The following is a 25,132-nucleotide window of genomic DNA, read 5'->3' on the forward strand; positions in this document are numbered from 1 at the left end:
ATGGTGTGTGTTGGAAAGGGTCCAGGGCACTGATTCCTACAATATAGCAGCTCGTTTAGCACAAAGGGAGCAATGGGGGATGTACAACACCACTAGTTATGAAATAGGACTCAATTGCCAAGAAGAGTGGCTGCATTGTGTACCCTAATTTAGTTCATAGCCTTTTCTTTGCCTTATATTTGCAGGCCTGGCTTTACTCTTCCATCTCTTGAGTTACTCCATAGCCAGATCATTTGACATCTGTTATGTTCTATCTTGATAGCATGGGCTCGATGTATTATTATTTTTTCACTGTTTAAGTTTGTATTATTTTGACACTAACTTAGTTGCAGGAAGGTTCACAACCAATATTAATTTTGATTTTGATGAGATATATTTTGCCTTCCATGGCTGTCTCTTCGTTATTTATATATTTTCTTTTTTATTTTGAGTTTATTTTTATTTTCATATGTTTTTTCTTTATTTGGCTGGGATATAATATCAGCTGTTCCTTGAGAATTTTTCACATTTTTTCTTAATTTTTCACATTTCTCCTTCTTTGTATTTCCATGGTCGTCCACTTTCGCAGCTTTGGGCCCTGGCTTTAGTCCATTTTCAGTATCTATGGGACACAGGGTCTCATGCACAGTTCCATTCCCTTTTTTTTATTTTTGTGTGCGTTTAAAAACACACCCGCTGATGCGGCATTTACTGGTGCTTTAGTCCCTTTTCAGTATTTATGGGACACAGTGTCTCACGCACAGTCCCATTTCCCTTTTCATTTTCGCGTGCGTTTAAAAACACACCCGCGGATGCGGCATTTATTTGTGGTCATCTGCGTTTCTGCTTTTTGACACGATGAGACGCTCTAGGAGGCCGTATGTAAGTACTTTGTTGTGGGTTCTCTGGCTTCTGTTGGACTCGCGGGAGAGTGGGCGGAGGGGTGTCAGTACATAGTTGCATTTCCTCTCGCACTCCTCTTTCACCACGATTTGAGACTCTAGGTTAGCCTAGGCTAATACAGGCTTTCTGTCCTCAGTGTGGGGGCAGTAGATTCGCTCTTGGCAATAACATTCTTCCTATATGGGGAGTCTTTAGGTTCATGTGGTTATGGAGGCATATGTTGCCAGCATCCGTGTGAATTCGAGCTTTCAGCACAGACTGTATTGGCTGTTCATTATTGTCCATTAGGCTGGTTTTGTTTGAATGATTTTTTTGTATGGTTGCTTTTGTTTTACTGAAGCAGCTACACACTTTCCAACTAAAGTCATGAATACAATTATTATTCAACAGCATTACGTCGTTTTCCTAGATGATGGGGGCATTATGATCCTTTCCAGGACATCTATGCCTATGGCTCATTTGTTTTTAATTTTATGTGTGCATCCACTTGATCATTGCATAATTATATTGCTGCATTTACATTGTGGCTACTCTTTGATGCATATGCAGTCATTTTTTAGTTAAGTTGGCTGCATTACTAATACAGGCTCCATCTCAGATCCCCATTGTTTTGGGTTAAATTTAGGTTAAAGATGGCATCGCTGTATTTGCACTATGGTGTGGGTATTTTTTGCACGCCACTGACTGTCACTCTTTATGTTTTCCTTGTTTGTTTACATTAGGGTTCCCAAACCAAGGTCCTGTCAGCACAAGGCTCCAATCATTTGGACTTTCTCAGCTTCGCCTGACATTGCTTAAGGCTCCAACTATTTGGACTTTCTTAGTTCCATAAAATTCGATCTATCAGTGGCTTGACAAGATTTTTGAAATATTGTAAACCCGGAGGTTAGTACCTGTAGGGAATTGTAGTGATCTATGTCTCTTGGGGGTGGTGGCATGCTGTGCTTTAGTGTTGAAGTTGGAGATAATCTAGTGATATCTTTAAACTCCGCATTTTTTTGTCTCTTCAGATGCAAATTGATATTCATCTTTAGTCCTGCTTGGGTTGCGTTATCCAAATAATAATGATTATCGGCACCACATCCGGACCAATTTAGGTGAACATGTATCTCCTTGTCCTTGTTCGCTTTTTAATGTTTAGATGTGTGGATTTATAAGAGGCTTATTCATTTTCATTTTTAATCTAATGTGTTTTTTCTTGTTCCTTTCTCTTGTTCTTTATTCGTTTATTGTTTTAATGTGGTTTATCATGGGTTGATGCTTTCAATAGATTGGAGACCTACTATCAAGCTTTGGAATCAATCAACGTTTCATCTGTGAGAACTACTGGGTCATTGATACATTTCATACCAATTCTAGTACCAGTATGTTTCCAGTTTAAATTTGTACTCCTCAGTGCGCCCTGACGAAGGCGACTACTAGCTCATCTGATTGAGCTAGATAGATTTCTGTCGCCACAACTGTAATGAAATTTTAACAGCTTGTATGTACAGTTGCCATTTAGCACTTTTTGCACTAAGCACTTTATTTTGCTTGTAGTACTTTTTTTGTGACAGCATTTCCATTATTGAATGAAATTTAAGAATATGAGATGGATATGCATGACCTTTATTAATACTTTGTCAAGAAATGTATGAATCAAATTGTCATTGTTTGTGTTAATGTGTTTTGACTTAATAATTGTCTTTGTATCTGTATCAATTGACTAATTTTAATGTTGATATTTTGTCTATGCATTACGTAATTTTAAAGTGTTTTTGATAAATATTAAAATATGAAGTTGTTATGACTGGGCCTCTTATCTGTCCACCTCTATCCTACGATTTGAGTACTTAAACTAATCCAGTACTCTTCCATGTGACCCCCGTTTTTCTTTTTTGTGTAATTTGCTCCCCAGGTCCATGGTATAGGGGACACCCATCTTGTTTGGTTTATTGCCCCCACATCTCCAACCAGAGGCACAGGCGCTGCCCATGGGAGGGGATAGGGCACGTGGCGAGGAAGCCCGGACCCAGCTTGTGGCCACATTTTTCACCTAAACTCCCACCGCTGCGGAGTGCACACAGGCCTGGCACATACCAGGTGACAATCAGTGATGATGACAAAGAGACAGTCAACTGTCACAACCTTACCACCCTGAGATTGTTGCCATGGAAGTGCCACATTGTGTGCATCCCTAGCTATTTAAACACAAGCTATCCTGTGTGACCAAAAGGCACACATATGATATGGCATTTGTAACACGCCTATACACAAGTGTTGCAAGGCGCAACGAGGCAGGGAGGGGGGAACAAGGGAAGACAGACAATGATCCTACTAGGCCATGTGTCATTTAGATTGCGCAAGTGCAAGGGTAGGTGGAAGGGAAAAGTGCAAGGGGAAGGGGAGGGGGGAGGGCAGTACAGGGTAAGTAGAATAAAAAATAAATAGGGCAGCTGGTGGCAAGTGCAAAGGTAAGTGCAGACAAGTGCTGTGAAGGGGGGGCTGTAGGGATACAGAGACAGTCCCGCAGTGCAGGGGTTGCCAGGGAGGCAGTGCAAGTGGAGAGTGGCTGGGCCAGGGACCGAGGTCGGTGAGAGTGGCCCAGTTACAGATTCAGTGCAGTTTCAGTGAAGAAATTAGCAAGGGAGAAGGAGAGAGAAAGCAGAAGCAAAGGGGATGGTGTTGAGGTGCTTCCTGAAGTGGAGATGGTTCTCCTCAAGTTACAGGGAGGCAGGAAGGGCGTTCCAGAGGGAGGCCCCTGCCGCGGAGAGGGATCTACCCCCAGCTTGTTGCTTCGAGAAGCGGCTGACCCTGACATGCAAGGTGTGAATCACACACACCTGCAAAACAGGCCATGACCATCACTGTTATGTCACTCAAACCCTCCCAAACCACAATATGACATGGCAAGCAATAGCCATACACCAACACAGTACCAATAAGGTACACATGGCCATGTGAAAAATGAAAATCTGCATCAGACAATGATACCTGACATGGAATCAGATGAAATGACTGACCAACAACCTCCCACCCAAAATAAGTCATTCCCAAATGCATCACAAAAGTAGTAGCCGCAACATAACAAAGAATGCTTGTCTACATGCACATTGTGCATTGCATAATCAACACTGCAGCTTCTGTGTGCTGTGTCCAACTCCTGCAACACACTGCTCAGCGCACAGCACAGTGAACAGCCATTGTGTGTGATGCACATGCTGAGCATCACATCTAAGCGACAAACCACATCAAAAAGCAAAATAGGCATGTACAGGATCCATAATTGGTCACAGAACATGTGCTACAGGGACACAGTGGGCAGCAGAAGGCAAACAGAGTGTACATGTGGATATCGAAGGGTGGTTGTACATGTAGTGCATCATAGTGCGAGTGGGCGGGTCAGCCAGGACATGCACTCAACATATGCATGTGCAATCAATTGACCATAAGTGTCCTCTACACATCACAATTGAACATTCACCACGTGTACACCCCAGCATGTCAAACCACAACTATCCCCTCACACCTGAAAGGTAAATACAACACATGAACATGCATTGATCAGCAGAACACATCATGTACATAGGATACCACAATTACAATGTCAGGGTTCCCATCGCACTGCAGGGCAAGGCAACTATTAACAACAAAACACCCCCCCTCACTCACAAATGACCATGACCCACTGAACAACTGCACCTGGGTCATGGAGCCTTCAACCCTCAATTTCACCTGGCCACAGGATCGCCATTCCCCTTCGTCACCATCTCCCACCTTGTGTGTCAAAAGTTGCCTGCACCCTCAGAGTCCACCTTCATTTGCAAAGACACAAAATCCAAGGCAGAAAAACGAACCTGAACAGCCTCCAGTAGATGACTTGAAGTAGCAGTACCTCACAAAGTCCAATACTACCACAATGATGTAACAACCAAGGTAGCACATTAAAACAATGTCACAACAGGATGTGAGCCATGTGTGGTACATAACATACAATGATGCACCACGAATGGATGTGTACTGTCACAGCTCCCGTGTACAGGCGCAGGAGTGGCACGAAACAACCAACCCCATCGTGGCCTGGGTGCCTGCAAGGTCAAACTCACACAGGCCTCTGAGACCCTGGTGGGGAAGGAGGGTCAGGGATATGCAGTTGGGACAGCCGTTGGCATACTGGATAGCTGGAATGAGGGGCAGGAGAGGGGAGTATGAATGACACGTGAAAGTAGGGAATGCACTAAAATGGAGTACTTGCATTAACACATACACAATCATAACAAACTTGTACATCATTGTCAGGGCCTTCCGGAGTCCAGGCGCAGGAGTGGCACAAACCAACCACCCCCTCTAGGGTTTTGGCACCTGAAAGCTTGGGGCTTACACAGGCATCCGCAACCCCAGCGGGGAAAGAGGGTTAGGGAACGTTGGTTAGATAGGTACGGGAAGCAGGAACACCGGGTAGAGGGTACAGGGTTTAGAATTGGATAGGACTCGGGGTGATTATGGAAAAAAAAAAACATACCAAATTGAATTACACATTCATCCATGCAACAGTGCACCCCCCAGCAAGCCCATGTAGAGCAGTTTGAAAGAAAAACAACAAGACACTCAGCTCTGGTTTTGAGTGCTGGCCTCCTGCCTGCGCACTCTCAGGTTCGGTTACAGGAGCACTTCAATGCTGCAAAGAGAGCCACAGTTAATATCTGTGTGTGCCCATAACACACAAACACACCACCAAATATGCCCCATAGCAACAAACTACTCTACAAACAGACAATCTGGTGTGGATGCTTCATACCCATACGTAACATTCCCCCTGTGATGGTTCATACACAGTCAATGCAGTAAGTCAGGCGCCGGTGGGTGCGTGGCAAATGGAACACCAATGTGTCACGATTCACACAACATGCAATGTTCCCTGCGTAAGCAGACGGACGCATTTAGCAAGGTATGACTTCTGAAAAAGTTGTGTCCTAACATGACCGTAAAAAAATAGGCAGTGCATGTTTCAAAATGTACATGGAAATTAAATGCACTGCACCCGAGTCTGTCCCTTGCTGTATGTCCCTGTGAGCTGCTCCTTTCCATGTCTCGGAAGGCAGCATGGGTGATACAAGTGCCTCAATGGCCCATGGTGGACCGGAGGGTATGTGCCACTGCCCTGCAGGTGCCCCAGACAACCTTACAATCAACTAGCCATCAGTCCACCAACACATCTGAGCTGTATTGTGTGCTTCAACACCAATATTCGTCCAAGCTCACCCTCAGTGCTGCTACTAAGCCTGCATGTGTAACTGGCCTGGTGGAAGCTTTGCTGTGTTGTGGCCCCCCTGTGCTGCTCACTTTGCCTGGAGTTCCTTGGAACACGTCAGCAGTTCTAGGATGTATGTCTGCAATCCCTGTGCCGCTGCTTGCGCACACATGTGCATGTGGGCACCAACAAACGTGTCCAGAATCCAGAAGTCCAATGGGCCATGTCTGCTGGCAAAGGTGGTCTGGAGGCTCATCCCCCTGCAGAAAGGGCATGAAACACATGATTAATGCTTTAGAGTCATCTCTGTGTGTCTCTTCAGGCATCTCATTACTGGACCATGTCAGAGACGTACATCAGAAACACACCATCAGTCCGTCTTTCACATCCAAAGTGTTGGAACACACTATCTACGGCATGAATTGCAACAAGCACGTGTACAGTAAAGATAAGAAACATACTAAACAATGCATAGCAATGAATGTACACATTAATCATGAAACACCCCATCTACCAAAAGCAGAACAGTGTTCAATAACACCGCAATCATCCCCACTATGGGTGTTAACACAAGTTACACAGCACCAGACATGCCACAGATATGACAGTCCAAAGCCCTTGTTTAATAGGCTGTTACACCGAACCATCCTTGCGAGCCAATGGATAAGGGAGGCAGGAGTGGCATATGTGAGTCAAGGACCCCAAGCAGCAAACACATACACAATGCAAGCCTGAAGGGTCCAGCTGGAACAGACAGTGGATGCTTTCAAAAGCCACAAAGCACCACACCGTCACATGAAAGCACAATACACAAGCAATTTTAAACTAATTACACTAACTATGAAAAACCTACATTACCTAATTAAACTAACTATCAAACAGAAACTTAACTAACTAAACTAAAAGAAAAATCAAAAATGGCCACATACGACCCGGGGGGAGGAGAGGCACCCAGGAGGGGGGAGGTACAGGGTGCTGCTCAACACCCACATGCGATGATGCTGAGCCAAAAAAAAAAAAAATCCATGGGCTCAACGCCTGCACAGCCCGACCTATGTAGGAGATAGATGGTCTTCCGAGTCTGGCTCATCCTGGAAAGGAGGACGTGGCACAGTAGCCTGGCCACGCCTAGCTGCAGCTTGCCCCTTGACGGCAGCAAGTCTGCCGGACGGGTGAGCCTGGTTCTGTGTGGCGATGTGACGTAGGTCTGCATGCAGAACCTCACGTGATACATGTGCTTCCTCTTGCAAGGTAGCACGTGTAACACGGAGTTCCTCCTGCAAGGCCTGGCTGGACAACCGCTGCACCTCCCGGCAAGCATGTAGATCAGCCGAGGTGGTACGCTCAAGCTGTGCAAAACTCTCCTCTGCTCGCTGCCTCTGGGACATCATAAGGACACCCAGAGTGGATTTGAGGGAAGCATACTCCTCCCTCAGGGCATCCATGTGCGCCTCTGCGTGAGCAGCAATTGCTTGATGCAGAGACATTTCAACCTGGCGTGCCCTGTCTGAGGCCGCCATGCCCAGCCTGAGCGAGCGGGCCGTGGACCGTGCCGCCTGATGCTGGAGAAGCACCTGCCTAGCAGGGGGGAGCACAGATCGGGCCACACACTCCATGCTCTCAGCGATGTTCTCCATTGCTGCCCCCCGCTGTTCTGAATTGGCAGTCATCTCTTGCTCCCACTCAGTATACTGCGGTTGCGCGCGGCGACCGCGTTGCTGGGCTTGACCCCTACGGGACCCAAGGACCACCCGCGGCTGCACGACTACATGCCCCCGTCGACGTGATGGCCCAGGCACATCAGTGACTGGTGTGGAGGGTGACCCTGCGTCCCGATCCACCACGGGCGGAGGAACCAAGACTGTCTGACCCCTCAGTGCAGCAGTCGCGGACAGACGAGTGTCCACATCAGAATCATTCACCCCTGACACATGGACTTGATGCTCATCCAACTCGACATGGACGTCAGAGTCGTCATCAGGGCTGGACTCATTGGCAGCCAGAGACAAGATGGACTGTAGCACTTGGGGGTTTTTGTGGCCTACCACCCCACGACCCCCACTTGTGCCGGGTTGATGTAGTGGTAACAACCCTGTGTCTGGCATGACAACACCATCCTCCGCCTCCATTGCGTCATCACCTGAAAAATAGAGAGAAAAAAGGTCACTACACATGTCAGAAGCATACAACACACACACACACCGACAACAAACACATCGGGCAGACATGTGACACACAAAATAGAACCTGGCATGCATGCTGGGTCAACTTTGAATTGCTTCTGTGATCAGACCTGTTGAAAGGTGGCAGTTTGCATAGAAGTGGGTCTATGCAGTGCAGCAAATGTGTATGTCACTCACTACCTACATGTACAAGGACTCCATGGTGTGTGTCAGGAAATGTGAAGGCAGTGCAAGGTCAAATTCAGGCATCACGTGCACTGTGCATTCAATGGGTAGCGTATCTACAAGCAAAGCACCCCTCCACCCAAGTACAAAAGCAGGGATGCCTAGCATGGTATCAAAAGGCTGACCATAGACCTGTGTATTGACAGGCAGGGTTGACTGGCATCAACAGGTTAATGTGATTCAAGTGACAACACTGCAAATGATGATGGGACAGTAAGCAGGACACATGATGAAAACTCTGGAGGCCGCCCACGTGAGAAGAAGACACTACAACAGTCGGACAGAGTCATTGGCCATTAAACAGGCTGAGGCCTGTGACCCACACAGATTGTCAGACCCTAAACATGTGTGCAACGCAGTACTGAGCCACAGTTGACATGGGAAGGCTGATGAGATGCCATGCAATGTATGTCACCCAGGACTTGTATTACAGTGATCATCCAGTCAAGGACACATAGGGGCATGCGTGCAATGCACATGGAGCATGAATGGGCACTCATGTCCCTGCGGGGCATCTGACCTATGCACAGTACAAGTGAGATACCCTGCATCAAGTACTAAGGCTGTACCACACAGCATATGTCTGGCAGATTGTACACTGGACGTTAGTATGTACACAGGACGCATGAACAGGAAAGTACACAATGGCAAGATTGAAGCAGACCAGTGCAAAGGTGGAACTGGGGTGCAGAGTGGCGTAGGAGGGGCAAGGGAGCATGCCTACATGGAGTACCCGCATGCAGGCAGAGGACACATGCACGTCAGTCATGCTATGCCATTGTGCCTGGGCTGAGAGGAAGGTCACCCCACGCCACTTGCAGAAGGGCCAGTGAGCTGGAACATGGACCAGAGGGGTATACTGGTAACCAGCATGTGAGTAGGGTGCAATAGTGGTGATGCAGACAGTCCCCGTCTGCTCCACATGTCCACCATCCAGCAGAGCAGACATGCATCACGGAAGCATTGCACTACTTACACATCAGAACCATGTACACGTCACATGTAGTGGCAATCCTGCACAACACATCCCGCAAGTAAAATGCACACGTCCTCAACAAACACGCATCAACACTCACTGGACTGGGCATCAAAGTCCAGCATCTCACCCACTCCTTCGACCGATTCAGGTGCTATGAACTCCGCAACGAGTGACTCATGCGGAGTGAGCTCTTCCTCCTCTGGTGCAGGCCCACCGCCAGTCACCAGAGTCAAGTTGTAATTTGAGGCAAGCTTAGCTTTAGCGCTGCGTTTGAAGTCATTCCAATGCTTTTTGCACTCTCATGGCCGAATGAACTGACATGTTCCGCAACATGCTTCCAGTGGGTGTCACGGTGGGCAGCCGTAGTCTGACTATTGGCTATTGGCACCCACTATCATGTCACGGCTGTGGCCCCGCACGTAGTCCATGAGGAAGTCCAGTTTCTGCTTGCAGAAAGGCTTCTTCCTCGACGTGCAGGAGGTCGTGGCTGTGTGTGGGGTCCCAGCCTGTTCTGCAGGTGCAACCTTCCTCCTCTTGGACTGTGGCGCAGACCATGGCTGGCTAATGCCGCCCTGACCAGTATGGCCAGTGGGTTCGGTGGATTGAGCCAAGGGAGTGCCAGGTGGAGGGACGACCAAAGGCCTGACTTGTGTCAGTGGTAGCTGGGTGCCCTCTAATGGACCATCCGCTGTGGCATGGTCATTGACCGCAACGGTCCTGGTTGGCAGACTCACAACCGGGGTGTTGTTGGGTGCATCTGCCCCTGCACTTGCCAACACCCGGCTGTTCGGGGTAGCAGATGACATAACTGCCCCAGGGACACGTGTCTTGGTCAGAGCAGCCCTGCATGCCCCTACGGTATCCCTCCTGGCCTGTTGTAAATCTTCCAAGGGTTCCTCAAGTGTCAACGCAGCCTGCGCTGGCAGACCCTGAGCCTGGGTGGCGGTGTCCACAGCTGCACCTGCAGCTACCACTACCCTTGGGCCTGTGGCAGTCGATGGAATGGACTGCCGGGTCACACTGGCGCCAGTGCCAGATGCAGAAGCTGCATCTCCCGGAACCACAGGGGGTGGTGGCATGACTGCACCGACACATGGCACAACATTGTGCTCAAGTGGCGCACCCTGCCTCTTCCCCCTCTGTGGCCGCCCTGGACACCCTGGAGTCCCCCTATTCCATGGTCACCACGGTCACGTCCCCGACCACGCCCGCCACGAGGAGTACGCCCAGCTGAGGCGCCCCTCACCTTTGCTGGCCTCCGAACCATGGCACAGATGGAGTAGTGCCGGCACAGATGGAGTAGTGCTAATGGAAGGTGTACAGCACAATTGACCTGGGCAATTGAGGTGAAGGGGGTGGGAAGCAAGATGTTAACAGCCCCCCTGCACCTACAAGGCTGTATGTGACCCCGGTGATGTAGTGACGGGTCACGCAACGCTCAGGCACCCCAAAACTGCAGTAAAACCATGCATGCAACCCTGCAGCCTACGTGCGTGGAATCAACCTCCCGCAGTACGCGGTGGCACCCAGTAACACGAATAACGCGTACGCGTGGGACACGCAGGCTACTATGACCTCGAAAATGGGTGCGATACACAGGGGCACCCGCAGTGGGAAAAATAGCATGTGCGACTCACCGTCTGACTAGCGCGATGCAGAAAAACACGTGTAGCCAATACCCCCGCCAAAAGAAGAGATACCTCCTTGATAGCTGTGAAGTTGTGATGGCCCTCGAAACAACAGGAAGCAGCAACACACGTCGGTCTCCATGAAAGGCACGTACAGCGAACTGCTGCCCCCGCTCACCTTTAACACGTGTTGAGGGAAACGCCCGCGCATGTCACGTCACTTACGCGCATGGGCCCTTTCGTCGGATAACATGCATTCACACGCGGACGTGCAGTTTTTCACGCGCGCTGAACCACTATGCTAACGTCATGAGGGAAACGGCCGCACACGCCCGTGTGCATCACGTCACAGAGGCACTTATGCTTGAAGGGCCTTTCGTCCAATGAAAGCGCGTACGAGTGCTGACGCGCTTACGCGCTAGGGGCCTTTCCTCGAATCACACGCTGACGTGCACATTTTTCACATGCCAAATCACTCCGTATCAAGCTGGCCACGTGTTCACACACGGAAGACCACGCTCCTGCCCAAAAGGCCGAATCACTGCCCCCCAGATCCCTGAGCACGCTCCCACCTGCCATCTGCTGCTGCCTGATTGCCTGCTGCCCACGTGCCCTGCAATTTGCTGCCTGCACATCAGCCAGGGGTGCAGTTGTTGTGACCACGCCTGCTGGAACAGAAGACTCCTGACTGGGATACCATCGCTCCACAGCCCAGCCCCAGGACCCAGTTGCCCACCCACTCCTGCCTCTGGGGTTGCCATGTCGGGCACTACACCATCTGGCACCACTGGCAACCCCCAGCCAGAGAGGCAGAGGGCCACCAGCTTCACTGCCACCAAAGTTGGTGTCCTGGTGGCGCAAATCCTGGGGCAGTATGATGCCCTCTTCGGAAGTACCCACGCCGACAAGGAAGGACGGACTCGGATCTGGACGGACATCGTGACTGCCATCAACGCGGAGGGGGTGGTGGCAGTCCGCGACTTCCAACATGTCTAGAAGTGCTGGGAGGACTTCATGTCCAGGACCCTCAACAAGGCCCGGCGCCTCTTGAAGCAGCAGATGCTAAGGGGCGCCGGGGCCACCTGTCGGAACATCAGATGAGGGTCCTGGAACGCATATGCCCAGCGCTCCACGTCCAGGTCCTTGAGAGGCAGACCCGTCTGGAGTCGAGCGTTAAGTGTACATGCATACTGATTGGAAGCTGTGCGTGTGGTGGTTTGCCAGTAATGTGCAGGTTGTACATGTGTTTTTCTAGGGCCATGTATGGATGTGTATGTACAGGGCTGTGAGGCAGACACATGCAAGTCCTTTCATGTGTGAGACACATGGATGGTGTATGTGTGGGTAAGCATGCAAGCCAAATGCAGATGTGTGAGTACACATGTTTGGATTACTGTGTATGTCAGTTGGCATGGTTGTGGTGTCACACATGGATGTTGGTTCCAGCTGCATGTATGTGCACCGTGTACATGTGCATGTGTGTCTATTTGACAAGGGTGCAACAGTGATGCAACATGGATGCATGTGACCCTGATATGTGGAAAACTGATTTGCAGATGTGACATGGATTCCGATCTCAACACTGCGACAGTTGGCAGAAGTGTACACATGCATGTAAGTGTGGTGGCGTGTGTGCATGTGTAGTGCACTCTCTGTGTTTCATGTGATGTCTGGCTCACCTTTGGCTGCTCATGCTGTTGTATGTGTATGGATGGTGCTGGCTGTTGCAATATGGCTGTGAATAGCTCATGTGTGTGAGTCAAAATGACATGTGTGTTGGGGATTGTGATGCCATGTCTGAAGTTTGACAATGCCACTCATGTGGAACTGTCATGTGTGTATGAGTCCATTGTACAGTGCCCTGATGCCTGTGTTTTATTTCTCCCTGTCTGCAGCGTCAACTGATGAAGATGGCGGAGAAGGTGCTGTGGAGCACAGCGGCAGGGATCGCACCGCCAGCCAGAGACGCAAGGCCCGGCTCCCCTCCCAGGTTGTCATCTCGTCGGGGAGTGAGGAGCCCGGTGCCGCGTCCCAGGCCACAGCTGCCGAGGGGAGGTCCAAGAGGCGGAGGTCGGAGTTGGACTCCTCGGCAGCAGAAGGGGCAGCTGAGACCCCACAGGGCCCAGCGGAGGAAGATGGCATGGAGTCAACCAGGTTGGTGGGGGGTTTGGTGGAGGAGGAGGCCGTGCAAGGGACAGAGATGGGGTCTGGAGGTGGGGATTCCACTGGTGCAAGTGGTGCAGTACAGGACCAGGGACAGGAGGCAGCACAGGCCACTGCGGAGGTGCCTGTGTGCAATCCTGTCCCTGATCCTGTCACTGCATCATCTTGCACCAGCAGGGATGCCTACGTCCAGACCCGTTCTCAGGGAGGGGATTGGCTTACACCAACTGGCCTTCCTCTCCCTGCATATGTGGCTATCCGGCACCAGGTTGAGCCTGTCCTGGGTGGGGTGGCGTTGCGTCAACGTGCCGTGCGAGGTGACCTGCAGTCTTTTCATGAGGAGACTGCACGTCTTCTCACATGGCTCGTTGACCGCGGTGACCCACTGGGACAGCTCCCCAGGGCTTGATTCCCCAGTTTCCTGGACCTTGTTCCGACCCACTCCTCAACTGAACCCCCCTATTCCCCAGTTGTCCTCCATGCCATCTTCCCACCCATGTATCACCTGGGTGCCCTGTGGCGCTGCCTCTGACCCTGCGGCCAGGGTGGTGGACAACAGATCCCTGCCACAGTCGGGAGTCGGACGTCCAGCAGGGGTGGCCACCTCCACAACTGCACCCCAGCTGGAGAAGGATGTGCAGGCAGCAGGAGCCAGGGCACAGGCAGCAGCACAGCAGCATCAGCAACAAGGTGGGAGCCATGATGGCTCGGGGCCTTCATCATCGGAGGGGCCGGCATCGGCCAGAGGGCAAGAGGACCCTGGATGGGAAGTGTCTTCTGTGTGGCAGCGGTTGGGCCATGCGATAGATGCGGAGCGGCAGCGGGTGGAAGAGGCACGGCTCACGATGGTCAGGGCGGAGAACTCCATGCGTAGGGCCCTGAGGCAGACTGAGTGCCTCGAGGCCATTCACAGGGACCTGGAGTTCCAGATGTCATCGTCCATGCTAACCCTCGGGGCCATGGAAGAGGACCGCCTCAGGGACATTGAGCAGGAGTTCGATGATGCCCTGGCCCGGGACATCCAAAAGTGAGCCGTGAGACTAGCCAGCTGCCCTTGTAAATAGTTAGATAGTGTTAGGTTTCCTTTGGTTTTTTCTTTATTTTGGACCTTTAGGACAATGGACCACATTTTTGTATATAGTTTTTTTTATTAGGTAGGAGTTTTTGATAGGTTTCATTTCTTCAGTTGGGATCATGGACCCTGGATTGTTCATCTGTATATAGTTCACTGTTGGATTCTACTTTTTTCTTTGGATTTCCCCATGGAGCAATGGTTTTCACTTTTGTTTTGTCCTTGGATCTCATTTTTTGAACTGTGACTTTGGACACCTTTCCTTTGGATTATGATTTGTTGTTTTTCATTATTTTAAAGACATGCAGCTTTTCTTTTTTAATTTCCATTGACGTTTGTTTGATTTTAATTCCATTCATGTTGCTTTTAATACATTTTTTTCATCAAACTTCGATGTGTGGTATCATCTCATTGGTTTCATGCATGTCATGAAATTGCGTGTGAAGCTGAAAACGCGTGTGAAACTTCCCACGCACCCCTGAAATACACGTACCCTGCTGGAATCGCGTGTGAAACTTCCCATGCACCCCTGAAATACACGTACCCTGCTGAAATCGCGTGTGAAACTTCCCGCGCACCCCTGAAATACACGTACCCTGTTGAAATTGCATGTGAAACTTCCCGTGAACCCCAGTAAAACACGTACCCTGCTGAAATTTCGTGTGAAACTTCCCGCGCACCCCTGAAATACACGTACCCTGCTGGAATCGCGTGTGACACTTCCCACGCACCCCTGAAATACACGTACCCTGCTCGCACAGGGCCAATCGCGTGTGAAACTTCCAGCGAACCCCAGTAAAACACGTACCCTGCTGAAATCGCGTGTGAAACTTCCCGCGCAACACTGTAATACACGTACCCTGCTAAAATCGCATGTGAAACTTCCCGCACACCCCTGAAATACACGTACCCTGCTGAAATTGCGTGTGAAACTTCCCATGCACCCCTGAAATACACGTACCCTGCTGAAATCGCGTGTGAAACTTCCTGCACACCCCTGAAATACACGTACCCTGCTGAAATTTCGTGTGAAACTTCCAGCGCACCCCTGTAATACACGTACCCTGCTGAAATCACGTGTGAAACTTCCCGCGCATCCCTGATATACACGTACCCCACTCGTACAGGGCCAATCGCGTGTGAAACTTCCCGCGAACCCCAGTAATACACATACCCTGCTGAAAATGCGTGTGAAACTTCCCGCGCACCCCTGAAATACACATACCCTGCTGGAATCGTGTGTGACACTTCCTGTGCACCCCTGAAATACACGTACCCTGCTGAAAACGTGTGTGAAACTTCCTGCGCACCCCTGCAATACACGTACCCTGCTGAAATCGTGTGTGAAACTTCCCGCGCACCCCTGATATACACGTACCCTGCTCGCACCGGGCCAATCGCGTGTGAAACTTCCCGCGAACCCCAGTAAAACACGTACCCTGCTGAAATCGCGTGTGAAACTTCCCGCGCAACCCTGAAATACACGTACCCTGCTGGAATCGCGTGTGAAACTTCCCACGCACCCCTGAAATACACGTACCCTGCTGAAATTGCATGTGAAACTTCCCGCGCCCCCCTGAATTACACATACCCTGCTGAAATCGCGTGTGAAACTTCCCGCGCACCCCTGTAATACACGTACCCTGCTGAAATTGTGTGTGAAACTTCCCGCGCACCCCTGATATACACGTACCCCGCTCGCACAGGGCCAATCGTGTGTGAAACTTCCCGCAAACCCCAGTAAAACACGTACCCTGCTGAAATTGTGTGTGAAACTTTCCACGCAACCCTGAAATACACGTACCCTGCTGGAATCGCGTGTGAAACTTCCCATGCACCCCTGAAATACACGTACCCTGCTGAAATCGCATGTGAAACCTCCCGCGCACCCCTGTAATACACATACCCTGCTGAAATCGCGTGTGAAACTTCCTGCGCACCCCTGAAATACATGTACCCTGCTGGAATCGCATGTGAAACTTCCCACGCACCCCTGAAATACACGTACCCTGCTGAAATCGCATGTGAAACTTCCCGCACACCCCTGAAATACACGTACCCTGCTGAAATCGCGTGTGAAACTTCCCACGCACCGCTGTTATACACATACCCTGCTGAAATCGCGTGTGAAACTTCCCGCGCACCCCTGAAATACGTGTACCCCACTCGCACAGGGACAATCGCGTGTGAAACTTCCCGCGAACCCTAGTAATACACGTACCCCGCTTGCCGTGCTGGTACAGGGTTAGCGCAGCCCTTTGCTCTGGATTGGGGATTTTGATGGCTTTTCTCTGCGGAGGGCTGTTCTTGGGGGCGTATCTGGCGCTGCTGCAGGGTCGCAGCGCCATTGTGCGCCACGGCTGGTTTTGGTAGCTCAAATCCATGAATACGCTGTGCGCGGAAATGGATTTTAGCGCACGCGGCTGGCGCAGAGATTCACACGCGCACACTGTGCGCCAGCCGCATGCGCTACTTGTGCGCTAAATTCTATGAATTACCCCCAATATGTTTTCTGCCAGTGTTTTTCTGTTTGTCTGCGTTTCAGCCAAGACATCTTCAAATGCTCAGTAAACCAGGGTTTTGATGGTTGGGACAGTTTGTTTACAGGCAAAGAGTGCAGGAAAACGGTCAGCGACCATACTAAAAGTCGAAGCAAGAACAGCCATTTCAGTGCGCGAAGAAGAGGTACTGGAGGTGTTAATTGCTACAGCCACATCACTGGCACACACAGTACACCATTTGTGCCTAATCATATTAGGTTTTTTGAGAGTATTAGAACGAAAAAATATCCTCATAGAAAAAGGGATAATAGAATGGTCAGCCCAATCAGCCCATCAGACTGGGAATACTGAAGTACTCTGACTAGATTAAAAACATTTCAAGTGTATTACCCAGTTTGTGCGTGGGTTTATGTAGTGGATGTACAAGTCCTATGGGGGCCATAATATGGGAGACAGACTGGGTATCAAAATCATTACATTTAAAATTAAAATCGGCCGTCAGCCGTCGGATCAGCAACTAGATCCACAAAAGAATCAATTAAAAGTATATCAAAAGGTGGAAGACAATAGATAATTAAAAAGTGATATGTCACAGAGGCAGAGTATTCCAGGTGGGTTAATAAAGCTTCCAACCATATAGTGTGACTAAGGGGCAGGGCAGTAGCTGCTAAATAAGTCTTATAGAATAAAGCTATCCCACCACCGGGATGGTCAGAATCTCGATCACATTGAATGATGTTATAGTTATTGGGAAGGGTTTGAGCTACTGGAGGGCCATACGACTGAGGCAGCCAGGTTTATGTTACACATACAAATTCAAGACAATAATCCTGTAGTAGATCATAACAGAAAGAGGCATGCGCAACCAGGGAGTGTGCATTAACTAAGAACCCATGAACAATCTCCATTTTATCAGGCATATTTGCTGAGTTTGTGTTGGATGTTCTCGGAAGCCCAGTGGGCCCTGTAGTCTTCGCCAGAACCATACCGACGAGCAAGTCACAAGATATTAGACCAGAAGAAACATTGGTTCCATCAGCCCCAGGCCATGGCCAGTCCGGTGCAACGGACTGCCACAAATGGGGTAGAATTTGACATGACTTTGGCACGGTAAGCTTGGGTTCCACTGCGCTCGTCCACTGCGCTTCCTTGCAGCAACATCCTTATAAAGGCACACGGTATTGCCTAAGCCAATCCCGTGGATCGGGCAAATAGGCAGGGAAGATAGACTGCTTGTGAAGGCTGCTTGGGAGTCAGAGAACAAAATAATAAACACTTGCCAGGCGTGAGACCCCAGGCCAGTGGCTGAGGCCAGGCACCCTAAGGCCGTTGAATACGGCATACAAGGAACAAAAGTAAAATAAAATAAAAGTAAAGAAAGAAAGAATACAAATGAAATGCAGGATGCGTACAGTAAGTAAAAAGATGCCTAGTCACATGCCACGGCCCGGAGCAACCTGGATCATAAAAGGGAATGAAAGAAACTCAAAATAAAGCAAAGCTCAAATAAAATAACTTCAAAATGTAACAGAGGAGGGCGCAGAACCATACCTGTAAGCAGCAGTGGATGAGATAAGAGCCCACAACAGCCAATCCTGTGGATCTGGCAAGCAGGCAGGGAAGAAAGACTGCCCGTGACGGCTGCGTGGGAGTCAGAGAAGAAAATAATAAACACTCGCCTGGTCATGTACCATAAGGCTGTTGAATACGGCATACAAGTCAAAAGAAAGCAAAGAAAGAAAAAATCCAAATGCAATTAAGGATGCATGGGGTAAGTACAAAGGCACCCAGTCACGTGCCACGGCCCGGGGGAACCCAGAGCTTAAAAGGAAAAGAAAGCAACTCAAAATAATTCAAAGCTAAAGTAAAATAACTTTAAAATGTGACTCAGGTGGGCACACATCTGTACTTGTCTGTTTCCACTGAGTAGCAGCAGTGAATGAGATAAGAGCCCAACAGCCAATCCCGTGAATCTGGCAAATAGGCAGGGGAGACAGACTGCCTGTGAAGGCTGCGTGGGATTCATAGAAGAAACTAATAAACACTTGCCGGGCGCATGACCCCTGGACAGTGTCTGTGGCCAGGCACAAGAAAAATACAAAGGCAACACAGGATGCGTGGGAGTAAGGTAGAAAACATTACATTCAACAAATAAGTCTTATAAATGTTGCACACATTTTTCAGCCAAGAGGTAACACTTAGTAGGTCACAGTAAGTCTTCTCCATAGAATTGCCAAAATAAATGTTCATTAGCCAAGCCTGAGCATTGAACTAGGTCCTGGGTCTTTATTTATTTATTTTTTATTTCACATTTATAAAGCGCTCACACAGCCCGCAGGCATCGAGGCGCTGTTACAGGAATTGTCTTGCGTAATTGTGTGTTTTTTTTTTTTTTTTTCTTTTCTTAGTTACGTATTTATAACGCACTTAAACACCCAAAGGTTTCTAAGCGCGGACCCGGGTATCGAACTTGTTGTTGCTTCGTGTCGTCTTGCTTCCAAGACGCGCACGCTGCCACTGAGCTATCCTCCCGGTCTCTATTCCATACCATTGCACCACCATGTCAAGCTAGAACAAACTTAAACCCCACAATTTCCTGTACAACCCTGGCAGATGCTTGGTATATTCCAGCAGGGGTGACTGTTTATCAGTTAAGAAGACTGACTCACAAAAATGTGTACAGCTGGGTATTGTTATAATAAATGTAGGAAGTCTCCCGTGTCAGCCCCACACTGCAAACACCTGTTGATCGGTCAAGGAAAACATTCCTCAGACTAACGGCAGTATAATATAATTGAATGCAGGAATTTAAAATGGAGAAGTTATGGTTTTAATTCCTAGAGGCTTTTTTGATCTGCTGCGATACATATAACCATTGTTGTTCGCATTTAAATTGTGCTCCGATGTACCTCTTAGCTTTATGGCTGGCTACTCCCCAATAACAATGATCTGCAAAGTATAGAGGATTCCCCCTTGTCCGTGCCGCAATGAAAAGGTTTATAGGGACATGGTTTAGGTTTTTCAGGGAATTCCTGCCACTCCCCCTTTACCCAAAGCAGACTTGAGACCAAAATACAGAAAGTGTTGTTCTGCTTGCTTTATGCGAAAAACATTGGGCCTCATTACAAGTTTTGGGGTAGCCTTGCAGGTAAAACCGGCAGGCTGCCACCAAACTTGCATTTTTTTCTGGCGCCCGCGAATGAGCAATTACCAGTTCATTACAGCCCGGCCGGACCCGGTAATTGCCCATTCTCGGGCGCCGGAATGGAATGCTCCCCGTTCCTATTGAGCAACATAGGGCACAATGGGAATGGGGAGGTCGGATGCCTGTACGGCCGCCAGATCAGACCTGGCGGGCGTAATGGCACCCGCGAGCAGAACCCGTAGTTTGCCAGTCCGGGAACTAAGGTACCGGCAAGCTTACCGGTACCGTAGTTCCCGGACCGGCAAACTTGTAATGACCCCCATTGTCACATTACAGGAGGTCTTTATAGACAGTAAGCAGCCGTTTTGGAAATAATTGCTGTGTTGGTGCTGGGTGTTTCAGTTTGTGAATGGACAGGAGTCTTTTCACTGCCTCCATTAACATAAAAGTGCCTCTGCAGGCAGAGCCTCGGCGAGTGAGGCAGAGTGTTCCTGTGTTCGTGTGGCGGGTGAAGGAGGGAAGTAGCGGCTGCCTAACCAGACCCTAACACGTGAGACCTATGCCTGGAAATTCCAGTAATTTTACTGTTCGTTTGTATATGTCTGATCACCGTGACAGTTGTGGCCAATATTGACATTTGAGCCTGGTGCGGCTAACTCCGTGGGCCTTGCCTGGAGTATAGTGGCCGCATTGTCTGGACAAGTTTATCTGTGATCAAGAATTCCATTAATAGGGCGCTGCGCTGCTTACAGATTTTGCACATATTATCGCCGGCACAGTTCATGACCGTTTAAACTCACAAACGCAGTACTCAACGTATTTTGCGCAATTGAAACAGCAAGTGTGGAACTTAACTGTGTTGGTCTGATGGCCTCACCTGGGAGACTGTGGGCATTGCCTTTGATCCCGGTGAAAGGCATAACTTGCAACAGTGATAAGTGTTAGATTTTCTTCTTTCCATTCATTACTCTGACAGAATCAATATCACGGCAAAAGCCGGCAGGAGCTAACGAATATTGATCAACTATTACTTTTTTGTTTGACTTTACCTTGGCCCTTGGATACATATTCTTTCACTGCTTGGTGAGGCCAACTAGCAAATTAACGCCACTAACAGCTGTCACAATAAATTGGACTCAGAGGGATTGTCGCACTGAGTCGTATTGTTGTCAGAAGATCTATAATGCTCACAGTTAAGAAGTGCTCTGCAACAAGATATAATCTTCGAAATCAGAGGGTCAGGGCCCATATGGCTAGCACATCTAGGGGAAAGGAAATTAAAATGGCACCTGTAGAAAAAGGTGCAATCACAGACTTCTTTCCATTACCTAGTACCCCCAGCAAACCAATTATACTACCGCCGGAGGAGAGAGAGATTGCTACTCATAGTATGAATAATACCAACGATAGTTTAGGGGAAAGTGCAATTGATAACAACTCCTTACTGGAGCTCTGCTTATCTATGCAGAGATCCATGACCCCCTTACCTGAAAGTGGGGCCGGAAACCAGATTGGAGTCCATCAACAGCCCACTTTAGACTCACAACGAGAAACATATAATAGACTAGCTGCCTCTCCTAATCTGGATGTACATTTGGAGTCATCTGAAACGGACAGTAGCGGAGACCAGCGGGACAATCACACGACTCTGGTGGAACTGCAATCCTCTGTGGCATCGTTACAGTTTGTTCTAAATATTTTGCTAAAGATGTGAGGGCGAATATTGGAAGTCACTCTTGCCTTACCGGCAGATAATCCAGCAATCAACGGCAATAACAGCAATTTGGCGACAGTGTAGAATGAAGGGAATGACATACCACTTGAATGCCCAGAGACAGCGGATCTGGAAACAAATACCACAAACAATTCGGACGTTTATTTTTCACGTAAGCAACGGTGAATGGCCAGAAGAGCAACCACAAGGAAAAAGCCACATACAGCGACTATAATATTACCTGATAGAGCAGTACTTGAGGAAATTTCTAGACCCACTGAAGGGAGTACAGCAAAGAAGGGCCTGAGAAAAATGAAACAGAAAGCTGCACAGGCTCGCAAACATACCTCAGGTAAAGAGGGCAAACTGACCAGTTGGCTCATTCTTGATAAGAGTAATACCTCACTTCTAGTTGAAGAGGTGAAACTGGAGCCATCGCTTTGCCCAAGTGAGCAGGAAGCTAATTTAGCTCCGCCCATTATAAATACCAATCCAACTTCACTCCCTCAGTTAGATGCTGCACCAACACCATCCACTGATGACAAAGTTAACATCAATCGGTCCCAATGTGGACGGGCATGTATTATTAAGAACTTGTATCAAAACAGCAATCGTGACTGGATCACTAGGTCTGTTTTGATGACTAGACTTCATTCAATTCCTCAGTTGAGAGTATTGAGATCGAAAGATTTTGAATTTGTTGAACCATTGAAAGTGACGAACTCTCACACATCGGCAATACATTGTACATTTTTGGCAACTGTAAACATGATACGTAACTTTAAAAACAACTTGCTGGAAGCTGATATTGAAGTGGATACCGACCCGAATATGGCTGACCCTAAATGGCCAATAGTACCGTCAAATACTCACACTGATGAAATTACGATGCCACAGCTACCCAAAGGAAACTCTGTGCAAATGGATGACATACAGAATGTCCTTAAGTGGCTCACAGAGTCTCTCCCCTTTGTGTCACTAAGACAGTGAGATCATTCTTTGGTCTCATGGAATAGTCAGGGATTTAGCCATTTATTAGCTGCGGATGGCTCTATCCCCTCGTTGGCAGGGCATACCTGTATTTGTCCCCAGAAGACTTGGCTAATGCCTCGGGCCCTATTAAATGGATATACTATCCATCAGGTATTAGCTAAAAAGGGTCCGAGGGGAAGACCATACGCGGGATTCCTAATTGGGATATCACATCCATTAAAGTCTACTCGTATCCATTCTAATATGGATGAGCTTGTGATAGCGGTTGAGTTAGAACTTCCCAGTAAAGATACAGTAGATACAAAAGCCTTTATAACCCCCCTGGATCCTCCCATAGAGATCTTATTCAGGAAGCTTGTCACGGTCTGTTGATTGATTGGTTGATTGCACCAGAAAATGAACTTGTAATAATTGTGGGTGACTTTAATTGTCATTTAATGTGCAGCACGGGCAAGAGTAAACATTCTTTGCTGAAGAGTAAAGGCAAATTATGGCATTTGGGAGAGAACCCAGAGGGATTACTATGGTTAAACTTTCTCAAATCATGGGACTTAGAAATGTTAAATGAGAGAACCACTAGTGACTAGCCGGGGCAGCCTACATGGTGTAATGAAAAGTCTAGAAGCACACTTGATTATATCTTTGTTAGCCCTTTAATGGCCTCTCGGGTTATAGACATGAGGGTCAATAAGAACGACTGGAGTGATCATGCTATGCTTGCATTGACGTTTAACTTCTTGATACAATATGCCCGGGTCAGACCTACTGGAGAATTCAGGACGAATCATGCCTCATCGAATGTCCGTTGGTCTGACCACAATATCAAGAAAGCAATGGAAGCTACTGTAGGAATGACACGCATGAATTGTTGTGAGTTTCTTGCAATGTCCAGTAGTCAGATTGAAGAATGGATATCATCCTTTTCATATAGGTATGCCACTACTAAAACAAGTATGCAAGCTCCAGAAGCCAAGCCATCTAACATCTTTGATGTAGAGATTAGAGATGCCAAAAGAGTACTAAGAACAGAGCTTAAGAAGCTTTGCAAAGATTGCATCTCATGGAATAATTATTATAATCTAGCCAGGAAGTGCAGGAATGCCTTTAGATCATGGCTTAGGCGGAAGCGTTACGCATCCAAGTTGCTTATATGGCAAAAGACGGTGCAAGTATTATGTACAGGGAATTCCCGGTCTATATGGGGCTTGCTGGGTAAGGCAAGGGGTGACACTAGCAGTTCCCTTACTAACCCCATTGGAGCAGGACAGTGAGAGGAATATCTGAGAAGTTGTAATAGTCATGTCCCAGTATGTCAGGAGACTGGAAATTGGACTCGGCCCTTACCTCCATTTGTGGTGACAATAGAGTCGCTAACTGCCAGGATAAAAAAAGCTCAAATCATCGAGAGCACTGGGGCTTAATGACCTTGGAAATATTATATTAAGAAGCAACCCGGAGTATTGGGCGGAAGTTTTGAAAATACTGTTCGATAAGACCCTTGCAGACGGGTGTATTCCGGAATCGTGGCAGACGGCGATACTGGTCCCGATCTACAAAAAGGGGGATCAGGCAGACCCATGTAATTACCGTTTATTGTCTATGTTGGACTGCATGGGCAAATTATTTGCCACGTATCTACTGCAGGAATTGCAGGCATGGGTGGACAGAGGTGGACCGGTTTCAATGTGGCTTCAGGGGCTGATATTCCACAGTGCATAACTTGGTGGTAATGGATATTCTTCGAAATAGGGCCAGTTTAGTTGGCAACCCACCATTATATGCACTATTCATTGACTTCAAGACGGCTTTCGAATTAGTGCCGAAATAACTTTTGTGGTCTAAACTCAAGACCTTGGGCTGCCCCAATGGTATACTTTATTATCTCAGATTATTACATCACAACACCTCTGTATCTTTGAAGCTAGACACCAAGGGGAATATGACCAGTAGGATCCGGAAAACTCGTGGTGTAAAACAAGGCTGTGTTACTGCACCACTACTATATAACCTGTTTGTCCACGACATACCGAAAGCAATAACAGCAGAACATAACTGTCCCCCTAAAATAGGCACAGTCCACTGTCCGGTCCTTGCTTATGCTGATGACTTAGTCATCATGAACCACAATATCAGTGGACTACGTAGCTCAGCAGAGGCTCTATGGGCCTATGCTCAAAGTAATGGCCTTTTGATTAACCTGGGAAAGACCCAGATAGTGGTTTTTGCCAGTAACAAGATAGCACAAGTGGGTATTAAAATTCACGAGTCAGCGATTCAATATACCTCCTACTATAGATATTTGGGTTTAGAGATAGAGCCCAAGGGTCAGTTCAATATGTGCAAACAAGCTCGGATTACCCGAGCGGCTCAAATTACTGCTTTGATACATCATTTTTCTGCTTCATATTGTGGGTATA

General features: G+C 48.3%; 1 long non-coding RNA gene across 1 annotated transcript; it reads left to right on the plus strand.

The window, feature by feature from the left end:
• Positions 1-762: 762 nt before the first annotated feature.
• Positions 763-2,503, plus strand: LOC138528378 (uncharacterized). The gene is made up of 4 exons (XR_011284131.1): positions 763-861; positions 1,605-1,767; positions 1,893-1,979; positions 2,153-2,503. It is a non-coding gene; the product is annotated as an uncharacterized lncRNA (long non-coding RNA).
• The last annotated feature ends 22,629 nt before the right edge of the window (positions 2,504-25,132 follow it).

The sequence above is a fragment of the Ambystoma mexicanum genome, chromosome 7q (genome assembly GCF_040938575.1).
Source record: "Ambystoma mexicanum isolate Mex_15411 chromosome 7q, UKY_AmexF1_1, whole genome shotgun sequence".
Lineage (NCBI taxonomy): Eukaryota > Metazoa > Chordata > Amphibia > Caudata > Ambystomatidae > Ambystoma > Ambystoma mexicanum.